At 38.6% G+C, this 13,130-nt stretch overlaps 1 protein-coding gene across 10 annotated transcripts in view; it reads left to right on the top strand.

Moving 5' to 3' along the window:
* Positions 1-13,130, top strand: part of ESRP2 (epithelial splicing regulatory protein 2) — a 131,001-nt gene that overhangs the window by 8,942 nt on the left and 108,929 nt on the right. For 9 of the 10 annotated variants that reach the window (XR_010434220.1, XR_010434219.1, XM_064670587.1 and 6 more), the window contains exon 3: positions 11,720-11,826. The gene's annotated coding sequence lies outside the window, so the exon portion shown is untranslated. Of the gene's footprint in view, positions 1-5,500; positions 6,147-8,579; positions 8,705-11,719; positions 11,827-13,130 lie in introns of those variants that run through there. The other variant, XM_064670573.1, reaches the window with a different exon arrangement.

The raw sequence follows: 13,130 nt of genomic DNA, 5'->3' as shown, positions 1-13,130 counted from the left end.
GTGGCTGCTGCAGAGCAGGAGAACACTCTGTATTCCTCATACAATTCGTACAGCCCTGCTAATTTCAGCACAGCTAACCAGCCTCCTGAGAGAAGGCCACAAAACCAGGACTTCATGTCACACTAGAACCCAAGCTAGTGGTGTTAAAGGAAATAAGTTAGTCTTGAAAAGTGCTCAGATCTGCTGAGCAGGGTTGTTTCATAACATGAGAGATCACAATTTGATCTGCTTTTCAAAAAGACTACAAGAAGACACAAATGGAAACTACACTGAAGGAGCAATTGTTAATATATTTACCAAACTTTCCAAACTTTGTTCCTTCAGAGGCATAGAAAATTAAATTTATTTAATTAAAATTAATGTTATTTTTATTGCAGAAGGAGCTTCCCTTACTGTATCAGTTACAGCAGAATGTAACATTGGAAATGGATATATATCAAACAGCTAGAAATAAGAGTATTTAGAAAATAATGTGATCTACAAGACAAAAAAGATATTGTGATTTTTATCTATAAATTTATCAAAAAATTAGAAACCATATTGAAATTCTAGTCACAACCATCCAACCTCCTAATGCAGGAGAACCTGTTCTGTGGAGACCCGCGGCCTTGAAGCTCCGTGGTCCGCCCGCTGAGCCAAAAAGCAAAGGTGGTTCCCCAGTGCCGCCCTGTGTTGAAAATACAGAACTACACGGGAGAGCCCTTGACGTCAGATCATGGTCCGGGAAACGGCGTGTGCTCGGGTAACGAGCAAAACAGCAGCAAAACAAGAGCAAAACAAGCTCTGTCGCTGCTGCACATGCACTGTGAAGTGTGGGTTTGTGTTTTTAATCACAGGCCCGTCACTAAGACATGCACTGCGAAAGACTTTCGTCGCTCTGATGAGTAACAGAGACATCGATCATACGGTAGAATAATATTTCCATGCAATCCCAGTAAACAAGGTAAAATGGCCATAGGTTTAGCTAAACAATAAAACAAAACAAAACAAAAAAAAACCAAACCAAAACAAAAAAGTAATATTTGGCAGCAAATCGTCCAGGTACTCTGAGCTGAGTAAAGAATACAACTTTTTAATATCTTTAGAATACTGATTAACAACAATGTACACAGCACAGAATATTTCAAACTTCATAGTGCAAAGTACACATCTTTTATTACATTCTGGAACTGATCCTAGAGTAGCTCTTCACAAAGTTATTTTCTCTGTGGTAAAGCAGCACTGAGAGTGTTCTCACACTTGCTGTCACAAAGTGTTTGCAAGACCATAGAAGTGTCTGGGGTGTGTCTTTTCCTACACTGCACTTTCCTTTGCAGTAATTGCAGAGCAGAGATATCAACAGCTGCTTTGCACCTCCATGAAATCCCATTTATATAGGAGAGAAAGCAACATTTAGGTCAGCTGTGAACTAACCCGTAGTTTTCTGATCGAGGCAAAGTGTGTCATTTTCACACCATTGAATTGAGCTTTCTGTAAAACATTTGTACAAATCCTGCAAATACTTGATCCAAGGCTGAAGAACTCAGGGGTTCGGACTAGTAACTTCCTCCCCTCAGCATTAGCAGGAAACAAGGTTATAACACCAGTCCCAGCATCTCAGCAGACACGTGATACTGGGGAATCAGTACTGCACAGTCACTTGCTAGACAAACATCCAGGGGATCCTCCCGAAGACAAAATTTAAAGAGGATTTTCAAAGTCTTTTTGGCACAGCTGTTGATATAACTTATGTGTTACGGGTTTGCCATGCCTGTAAATCCTTACAGGGATGCTCTTGGCTGCATGGAGGGCTGGATGCACTTTGTGCAGAGGCTCTGACCCAAAGACTCTCAGAATCTTGAAGTGAAATTCTGATTCTCAGAATAAATATGCAATTATAATTTATAAATATCAATTCTAATTTACATTTGGTGGTGCAAACACAGCTGTTTGAAAATGCTCAGTGGTGGTGTAAATTACAGAGCGTCCACCAGAGGGAAGCTCATGCATGCATTCAACGTGAAATAAATCATTTGAAGGATGAGTGAAACACACACCTGATATTTTAGCCAAAGCAAATTCTATTCAAAGTGGTTTGTAGCAGTAACACAGACTTCTTGAGCTTGGAAATTTTTCAGAAGTCATTTGCCAATCTAAAGGTGACAGACTTACAGGAACTTTCCTGTGTTGATGACCGAGTTGTTGCACTACATGTAATATGCATGCACACAAAGACCTTCGGGTTGTTTTTTTTTTAAGCACACAGATGCAGCCTAGTTTCACTCCTGTTGATGAATTAGACCAGAGCTTCTTGGTCTGAAGTCCAGACTCGCGGTTCCGTTCGTTAAAGCCCCACCCACGTTTGGTCACCAGGGTGAGTAAGATCCTGGTTGGTCAGCCACTGTTGTGCTTTGTGTGTGATTGAATATACTGTGTTGCTCCCCCATTAATGGAAACATTTGCTAAATTTTCCATAAAGTTCGTGTACTACTAATGTAAATTTGATGACAGTCTGATGCTTTTAGAGAACATTGAAGACTGCTGACAGTGTGCAGTTTTTATAGTGAGCCAGGAGTCACACAGAGCTCTTCAGAAACATGCTCCCTAGCTAACATTGACTCTAATGTCTGTGGTATTTAGTCTAATAGCCTGTCTTCAGAGTCTTATTCAAGCAAATCTTAGTATTTCAATACTTCTCTGGGATCTTTTTAGAAACAGAAATCCCAGTTCAGAGATTCATTTGTTTTCTTGTTCAAATGAAAGACACAGCCAGAGGCAGAGGCCATCTGGCAAGCAAACTTCAGCTGAAGTGGAGAAAGATGTTTCGGAAAACTGTAAGGACAGATGCTTTGGAAGTTCAACCACACACCACTGGATTAGAACTATACTAATACCAATGGTTGTACAGACAGCTGCTCTTTTCCAACAAAAGATGGACTTTACTTAAAGAACCTGCCAGTCCCTGTGGCACTGTGTGACAAAAAGTACCAGGCATCTCTCTTTGTTTTTTTTTTTTCCAATAAAAATCTGCATCTTTGTTTAATCTAGATAACCCACTGGCAATAAATTAAGAAATAGCCCTTATGAAGTTACTTCTGGAGAAATAATGTGTATAAAGGTGATTTCATTAGAAGAAGCAACATTGCCCAGAACTTCCTCCCATTTTCACAAGTGGTTTTCAGAAATTCCCTTTAGAATACAAACAACTTGGTTGGGATTTTCCCCTACCCAATCTTTATTAAATGTAGTTAAAAATCAAAGGAACTGGAATCATGTATCAGATTAAATCCAAATTAAAATTTATTACACAAATAGTATTTTGAAGATATAATACTTCAGTGGAGTTATTCTGGATTTGCTTTTGATCTCATTATACTCTTACGAGATCAAAACCAGCTAAGCTGATTTGGGGGTGATGATGTTGCAATCCTTTTTACATGGTGAAAAATACTTTTCAACTTGATATTATGCACTACATTTGTCAGGTTTGTAAAATTAGGGAAATAATCTGTATCACATTCTTAAATTTAGAAAACCTATGCATAACTCCTTTGTTTCTGTGAATCTTTTTTCATGGTAAATACCCTTCCAGTTTCACTTCTATGACTCTTGAACATTTCTCTTGTGCTGCTGTTTTAGTTCCTCCTTTAACATTCTAGAATTTAACTTCAAAAGAAGATGTTTTGAGATCAGGATAACAAAATAGTTTCATATTCTTTGGCCAGACTCTGAAGAATTTGGGATACATTCAGGAGGACAACACAGTCATATATTTTCTCTCTGACATGGAGCATTTCCTCCTGTAAGCCTGTATCCAGACTGGAAATCCTCATGGTTATTGTTTGGCTAAAGAATGGCAATTTCCCAGAGAATTCGAAATACAGGCCCAACCCACTTTATTGTACCAAGACAGTCTCACTATAGGGCAAATGTTGATTTCCTCTATGCCAGTGTGTTTCTAAATTGTGGTTGACTGTTTTCTGCTGAATTAAAAGAGGTGACAAGAAGACAGTAAGCACAACTTTTTATGCTTTGAAACAGAAATTCCTGTCAAACGTATAATGCACATTTGTAGTTTATCTGCCACCCCTCTTATTTTTTTTGTTTCTATAAAATAAATTGTTGAGTTAACTCATGTGAGCAAGCTCACAGCTGTTGATTAGATCAGTAACTTCAACAAAGTAGTGAGTTTCTTTAAATAAGGACAGCTTAGAAAGACCACCAACAGGCTTCAAAATCTACTAAAGCATGATGGATGTAAAACTGAAAGCAAAGTCAGATGCTGCACTGTATTTTTGTTTTTGCTTTGTGTGCAAAAATGCACATCTTCCTAAACAACAGGAACTGCCCTATGTGGTCAGATGTGTGCAAGAGCAAGCATTAGGATAGGAGCTCATAGGCCACACTACCCTACAGAGCAGCAGTTAGAGAACTTGCTCTCCAGGAGCTCACTAACACCTTCAGAATAAAAGCAGGGCCCAGAGCAACCAAGAACTGAAGAATTTCCAGAATGAGTCAAGCTGAGGAAAGCAGTATCCACTCAACATGGAATATTGTGAGGTCAGTAGTCTGCATAATACTGAGCTTGTCCTTTATTATTGGGACCCCTGGAAACTGCATCGTCATCTGGACTGTTTGTAGAAAAATGAAGCAAGTGTCTCTTTCAGTGCTGCTGATCTTGAACCTGGCCATTGCTGATGTCCTCGTGCTGATCACTTTACCAATCTGGATTTACTCCTTTGCTGACTCATGGGTTTTTGGAGTCATCTTCTGCAAAATACTGGTTTTCATTATTTACTGCAGCATGTATGCAAGTATATTTCTAATTACAGCACTGAGCTTGGAGAGGTTAGTGGCTGTGTTTTACCCTTTCACAATTCAAAGATACAAAAGAAAAGAAAAGATTTCTTTAATCATGTTCCTCATTTGGTTCCTGTCTATTACTTTTGGCATTTCTGTCATTCCCTTTCAAGAGACAGAAGAAATGAATGGTCAACTGCTCTGCACATGTCGCAGCTACTCTTCTAACAGACAGAAGGTGTCATATCTTCTGCTGGAGAGCCTTGCAGGTTTTGCAGTCCCTTTTTTAATTATTTGCACTTGTTACGTGTGCGTAGCCCGAAGGATAAGCAGAATGACTCACCAGTGCAAGCAGCGATCAGGCCGGCTCATTGCCAGCATCGTGCTGGCATTCACTGTGTGCTGGTTCCCTCACCACCTCTTCAACATCCTAGAGGTTATTGCCATCCAGATAGAACTCTCTCATGAGGAAATGGCTTTGGCACTGGCTGACATTGTAGACAAAGGAGTGTACATCTCTGGAGCACTTGTGTTCATCAGTAGCTGTATTAACCCTCTGCTTTATGCTTTTGCTGCACGAAGATTTCAGAATCACCTGAGATTTGCCAAGATGTCAAAGCTGTTTGAGCAGATGAGTCAGACTGTCACAGAGGAAGACAAGAAAAGAAGTTTGGTTGTAAAAAAACAAGAAGATGCTTTAGTAGGCACAGAAAATCTCTAACAAGGAACTCAGTGATCAATCTGTGTCATTTCTTCAGTAGTCCTTTCTCCTCATACTCTAGTTTCATTTATTAAGCAGTCCAGGGAAAGCTAGAGACAGATAAAAGCTTTTTGGTTTGTTTTTTTTCTTGTGTGCTTTATAAGAATTGGCACTGACAACCTAGTTCAGTTCATAAGTTAATATCCACATCATGAAATAAGCATTATTTCACTGTTGCTGAGAACCTTAGCAAGGTGGATGGAAGCTCAAATTGTAAGGAATACAGCATTTTTACTTTCCATTGTATTATTTCTGATTTCTAGGAAGTCTGTGAGCAGAAAATAACTCCTTGTGGAAAGGAAAGGCTTTGAAAATTTAAAACTAAGTTTTTCTTCAGAAAAAATCATTAGATGGTCAAAAATCCTTATATAATCTAAAGTTTTAAGAGTCCATAGTTAAATTCTTGATATGGGTAAGAAGTTTTAAAGTACAATAATGACATACTCTTCTGGGTAGATGGAAAATCTAAAGCTATTTTTATTCATTATTTAGGTTTGAAAATAATATTGTTGTTTACACAGTCAAGCTCCTTTACTGCATTACTTCGTGGTAATAGGTTTGAAAAAGTCAAATGTGAAGTGTGATACATCTCCAGAAAAAACAGGAGGTATGAGAACTCTGTGTTGTGCTATATTTGATGTCAAATACATTGCATACTTCAGAGGCAATTCAACTATTGATGTATTAAATATATGTACTCTGAGTATCCTCCAAATTTTTGATTCAGTTAAGCTTCCAAGATGTCTATTAAATTATGGAGGAATTGGATCAGGCTTAGGTGAGAAGGAAGGAGAGATCCTTGATACTATTTGTAATGTGTAAGAAAATATGGTAGCAGTACAAAGTATCTAACATCAGAAGAACTTCACCTTGCAAATAAAAGGGTTACTTTTTCTTCTCTTGTAGAATAGAGTGGACTTCACCATGAGAAACCCATAAATTTAGTACTTGCAAGGACTTTTGTTAATGTGTGCAAACTCACTGTGAAATACTGCATGTTATCAAGTGTTTGCTTTTGAAGTTTTATTTATTTCAATTGTGCCTAACATTTTTATGCTTACTTTTCTTAATTTTTAAGTCAATAATTTGTAATAGGATCAAGATAACTACTGATTAAGAAACATATTGTAATTTCCTGTATCTTGTTCTGGACAGCTGCTAAATAGTTATGTTACTCATTCTTACAAAGAAATTACAAATACTAACTAGAACTTAATTTTCCAAGTCTGACTATGTCACAGCTGAGTATATTTAAGTTGTATTAATTTAACTTGTAGACTAAAATAAACATGGGGAAGTAAAATCCTTAGCTAATGGGAAAATATTTCTCTAAACTTTGCATATGTGTTATTCCTGCTTGTTATCAAAAAGTCATTATTTCTTCTCAATAAGAGAAAAGTCCACAGCAGAGAGGGCTTTCCTTCAATAGGATTCCTTCACTGAAATTAAAGAAAACTTTAACAAGACCTTGTTTGCAACAAAGAGTAAGAAACAGATGAAGCCCTTCAGACTTTGCCCCATCCACCTCCAACTCTTTTTTCATCCCACTAATGCCTCTTTAATTGTTATTAGTACATTCAGTATAACAACATGGCATTATCTCACAAAGAAAGCAGTAACTTTAGTTCTCTACCCCATAAAAAGTGAAGTTGTATTTCCCTGTGTTCCTGAGGCAGGAGTCACTTGCTATTGAACACCCCAGCACAGGTGAGCCTGTGCCATGGGCAGAGAGCACTGCACTGCACTGCAGCCTGGGCCACGAGGAGCCAGGCACTGCACAACTCACAGGGGGAAAGACCCAGACAGACTTCAGTACAGGCTACCTGACCCGAATTTTCCTTTCTGTCAGTCTGTGCCCTATACCTAGCATGAATTTTCTGCCTCAATATTCAGTTCACACACTTTCTCCCCTGCTTTTTACTCATAACTGTGCTATTAAAGTAACCCATGTGATCCGTTCAAGGAGCTAGAGCTGTCTCTTGTGTTCTCATTAATGGCCTTGGACAGCTACCTCCAGTAGTCAGGCATCTTTCAGAACTATGTTTCTTTTGGAGGCTGTTTGAGATGTAGTAAAAGATACTAAAACAGCAACCTTAACTTATTTCACTTTTATACAGAGCAAATAGAGTTAATTCTTGCAAATGTTGGTATGCACAGATAAAAGCCCCACCAACTTAATATTTTTGTTGCCACAACTGTAACTGAGCCCATAAGAGCCCATGTCAGCAGGTGGTGACAGTTCCCTGCTGCCTCCTTTAGCAGGTGAACACCAATGTACCAGGCCTGCTGCTCCAGCTGTGCCAGCGTGCTCTGGCACCAGGCAACAGGGACTGCAGTAGGCCCATTCAGCCAGTGGACCTTCTCCTCTCCTAAAGTGCTGAATCCCAGCCAAACCTAAGGTGTAGCATAGATTGGGTCCAAAATGCTGCATCTGATGATAACGATATTCATGCTTCCTGTTGGCTGCCTTACAAATCCATTTGACAGCTTATATTGGAAGACTGGTAGAAAACAAAGATTTTCCTTGATTGTTCAACCTAGATCGAAATAGTGACTATCAAAATAGAAAGTGAGATCAGTCTTGCTAGTAACTCTTGAGACACTTACTCTCCTGGAAAAAATGAGGTTTCATGTCATTCGAGTTCCTCTATTTTTCGTACTTACTAACTGTGCCATCCTCGTTTCTGAAGTCTGCCTGTGTGCTTGCAGGGTCCAGCTCTTTCTCATGACACAGCAGGGACCAAGGCTGAGCTCAGAGAAGGGCACTTCAGTCACCTGAGTCAAATCACCTCAGGTTACACTGAAATACAGGGAACATGATGGAATCAATGCAACACTGCTTAGAACACTGAGTACTAGGAGGTGACCAGATAGTTTAAATCTGTAAAAATTAATAATCTTCTAACATTTATCTCCTAACATTAAAGTCTTACCCAGTCTGAAACTTGCTGTGAACATTCCCTGGGTTTTCACTGGGAATTTATCATGTTTACCATAGTAGGATCATGCTGCTTAAAGTGAATTCATGCTGTATTAACAGGATTGAAGGAAAACCTGAAGAATTTTTAGTTCATAAATAGCCAATATACAAGAAGGATAGAAGAGATCATAAAGAAAAAGCATCAGCATTATACCTTTGCTGCCTGCTGACATCAAAGCATTTCTGTAAGCATCATGGTAAAAGAGTTATATCAGATGTCTGGGTTAAAACAATGGAGCTTTGTGTATATTTAGAGGCAACTGATAATTTAAGAAGTAGCACAAGGAATATGAGAGATCCTTATTTGAGGCAGAAACAGGGAAACGGCATTATACTAAAGAAATCTTTTTTTTTCTTTAACAAAACCATCAGAACATTTTCTAGGAAGAAGTAGAGCACAGTTAAGAGCCATTTTAAAGACAGTTAAGGCTGTGGTTGTGAAACTCTTAGGCTTACTATTAACAGGACTAAAAGAAAGATTTGCCTGCAGTACTTGTGTGAAAGGAATAATAGAACCTGAAAGCTAACAGGTGGCACAGAAACAACATAGGAATGCAAATTCTTTCACGTTCAAGCAAGAGTCTGGTACAGAATAAATATTTTAGAAGATGCAGAATTAACAAGTATTAACAATGGTGAAGATTTTCTCTACAGGTTTTTCTACAACTCTTGTATTACCCTCTTTTCTGCATGTATTGGGAAAGGGGAAGAGGAAGGAAAAGTTGTTGGCTCTTTTTTGAGTAGAAAAGCATGAGAAATAAGTCAGTTAAGATTATTAAGAACCATATGGACTTAGAACAAAAGTGAGAAGTTCAGCTATGAAAGCTGAGTATAAAAAGAGAACAGACAGGGAAGTGAAAGCTACTCTGTTGCAACACAGTTTCAGATTTTTGTAAATGCTTTCTTGTCAGATCAGTTAATCGCTAAAACAGTTCTTTATTAGAAAACTTCTCAGTGTGATCTCCACTGGTCGTTAATAGGTTAAAGAAAGAAATCCAGTAATACAGAGTTTAGAGACAGAAGCCTGTCCTCTGAGAGAGTGAGTGGCTTATGCTGCCCCTGTTGGCACTGAGAGTTGGGTGGGACCAGGACTATGGCCACTGGAATTTCAGAGACTTTACAACACTGTTTACAGTCCTAAGAAAGTTCTTGCACTGATAGGTGTGGAGATAAGAGAATCAGATGCAATCTGATTCCTTCATGTGTTCTTTCCCCTTAAATCAATTATTTTAAAAGTCATGCAAGTGGTTCTTAGTAAGGATTCAACATTTTAAACCAGATTCATTTAAGTCAAAGAAAGGTTCGGGTTAGAAAAAAATTATTTTTATGGAATGTGTCAAATCAGTGATTTAAACGATGGAATTAATGAAAAAGATGCACCAGAATCTTCCAGTACAGGTTAAAGAGTCACAGCTCTTAAGTCAGGATTTTATATCTCTGCTACGACTGCAAAATCCATTTATTCTTCATTTAGTAGAAATCAGCTGTTTAAACTACAGCTTTTTTGCAAAAATAACTGGATACACTTCAGTTTTGGCTGCAATTGTATAGGTACTAACAGTGATGTCTGTACTGAGACATCTCAAAACATTAGTGTGTCGTAATTATGATGTCCATAAAGTGAAGGGGATGTCCAGATGGCTTTAAATCAGAGGATTATTGGTTTAGACTGCCCCTACTAGATCTTAAAGTGAAAAAGCAGACTTTTCATTTTTGCATAGCAGATCTGTTTATGGTGTGGCACATTACATAAAAAATTCAGGGCTAAATATTTCATTTTCAGAGAATTATGAATTTGAAGCACTACTCATGGCCTGTCATCAGCCTGGTAGTGTCACCATAAAAGCAACCACGGAAAAGAGCTGCATGAAGATCATTTCTGTCACTGTATCAGTGATGCTGTGGGAAGTGTGGCAGTGTGGGCAATCTGAAAACAGGTTATCTTAGCTGCACTGCATAACTTCCAAAGTTACTGTGATATTACATTCACTGTATAATTCCCTGTTGAACTTGGTCAGTAGTAGCAGAAACTTAGAAGTCATGGACACTTTGTTAAGCATTGTTACTAATGAATTACGTTAATGTCCATTACATTGAAAAATATAGCCAAGAAGCTTCAGCTGTGCTGTGGAAGGGAAGGTCAGAGCTACACTGAGGGAAGCGTTTAGCAGGGAGGTTTTTTCCATGCCTTGCTCTCTCCTGCCACCATGTGGCTTTTCCATTTAAAAAAAGGCCTAATTGTAATACCCTCCAAGTCACTGAAACGAGTGGTGAGGTACTGTGTTCATTGTTTAAGTTGTGAACCATATTTCAGGTTCAAGTCATTGAAGCAGAAAGCTTCACAAAAAAACACAACAGTATATTAAGCATTCAAGTTCTATTCATTTCAGAGTGACCTGATTGGTCTTTTTCTTACTTTTCGGGAGCCCAAGCCCCCACTGTTTCAAGCATTGCATAAATTACATGAGCTGAGAATGTTTGACAGAATATAATTACCTCATACCAGAAAATAACTTTTTTTTTCTTCCCAACAAAACCATCAATAAGCATTTTGAGCTGGACCATGACTCTTGAACTTGAGTAGCCTACATCTCATCCCACGTGATAGTATTGATTTATAGGCTCTTGGTAGTCTTGAGGTGTTCTCAAAAATTTTCAAAAGATCTTGACTTCCTTGAGATTAATTAGGAATGGTTCTTGCAGTGTTGAAGATGTCCATGATAAGAAGATCATAAAAGCATTTCCTTTTGGAAAAAAAAGGAGAAGTATTAAGAATACAGCAGAAAACAGAATCGATGAGATTTGGTTGCAAATTCCCTTCTTCTCTATAGCCATGTTTAGTTTCTGTATCTAATGCTTTTACTGTCTATGAACAAGGCTTGGCTTAATTAATCCTATTATATTTGTCACCTTGAATAGCATTATACTAATTGACTAATCCTACCTTTGAAAAGATCAGAATCAGAAGAACCTGATTTTGCTGAAGAACTTCTCGTAGGCACTTCTAGGAAGAAGAGTTCACAAGTTAAAGGGTTCTACCCATGCTTTCCTGAAATAGCCATTCTACCCCAAGACTCACACTGTACATCACACTAAACCCCAGCCATTTTACTTTGTTCTGTGATGACTAAAGTAACATGAAAATTGAAGATCTGTCCCTCTGGGTTCACTCTGTGCTCCTGTTGTTTGTTGTTATGCAGATGGGTCCAAGTGTGATGCCAGGGACTGGATGTGTGTGTCAGGATCAGGTCCATGGACAATAACCAGCATCACAAGCAGCCAGTGATCAGCAGGAAGGACCCCCATGGTATGTCAGGAAATCAGTGCCCAGGCCAGGGCCTGTATCAGCGAGGTCCATGGCCACACACAGGCATGGCAGAACTCCAGCAGGCAGTCCAACAACACAGGGCAGGGAGGGGGCGAGTTCCAGGCCTGATTCTGTGTGGGCTCCAGGACCTATAGCAGGGTCTGCAGGGTGGAGCTAATCAGAGTCATTAAGGACCATTAGTGCACTCAGGGACCCGTCAGATTCTCAGCAGCAATGGAAACACAAGGAACAAGAATGGGATAATGCAAATTATTCATGGAATAATGCCCACAAGCCACAATTGTCATTTTGTGTAACAGATTAAGTTTGGGAAACTTTGTATAAAGAGGAGGAGCCGCCTAAAAAAACTATGTTATTTTTCCTTTTTAACACATCAAGGTTGCTACTTTTTCACTTATACTTACATTCCTTGTAACTTTAACATCTGGAGAAGAATTGTAATAGAAGAACCAGAATATTTTTCCTACATCCTTTTTCTTTCCTCAATTCTTCAAGTCTCATCACAGTTTTTCTATCTTTGAATAACAGAAAGATACTTTGTTCCTTCTGAGATCCAAAAAATACATCTTAACTTTCTACCATTGGAAATACATGGAAATTCTGTGAGTGCAAGGAGTAGGAAAGCATACACTGCTCTGATCACAAAGATGTTATCACACACAGCACTGAGGAGTTTACCTGCTTTGGGTCACTGAACTTTGGCTTGAGTTAACCAGACAATTAAATAGCCAGTGGAACTGATTGGCCATGTGATATGATCTTTCATTTCATTTAAATGAATGCTGTGGGTTGAATAAAGTTAAATATTTAGCATCCTGAGCACAACAGCAAAAAATGAAAAAATGCTTGGTATGTGTTTAAAAACATGATGACACATTTCTCAACAGCAAGTTCACATTGCACTGGCTATAGGGTACTTGTTGCTCTGTAATATAACACATAAATAGTTTTAGGCACACAGAGGGGTAGTGATGTTATTTTAATGTTTCAAATTAATGGTGTTATCCACAAATGTTAAGGTATATCAAAGAGAATTAAACTGTTTAAGAACTCACAGATCATTTTCCTGCCTTTTTTGCCAATAGGTGAGGTGAGCAGGCCTTGAACTGACCTGAAGGCATGGTCTGTTTTACACTTTCCTCACACACAAATTCCACCTTACAACAGGGGAGATGACACCCCTTTCTGTGCTTCAGCTGTTTTTATAATTTCTTAGTTCCTAAATGTTTGTAACATCTTGGAAACACCATTTCTGAAGAAGCTGGGGCCCTGTTACTCCAGGT

The sequence above is a fragment of the Pseudopipra pipra genome, chromosome 14, assembly GCF_036250125.1.
Source record: "Pseudopipra pipra isolate bDixPip1 chromosome 14, bDixPip1.hap1, whole genome shotgun sequence".
NCBI classification, from domain to species: Eukaryota; Metazoa; Chordata; class Aves; order Passeriformes; family Pipridae; genus Pseudopipra; species Pseudopipra pipra.
The sequence above is the reverse complement of the archived record's forward strand: the minus strand, read 5'-3'. Positions and strand labels throughout refer to the sequence as shown.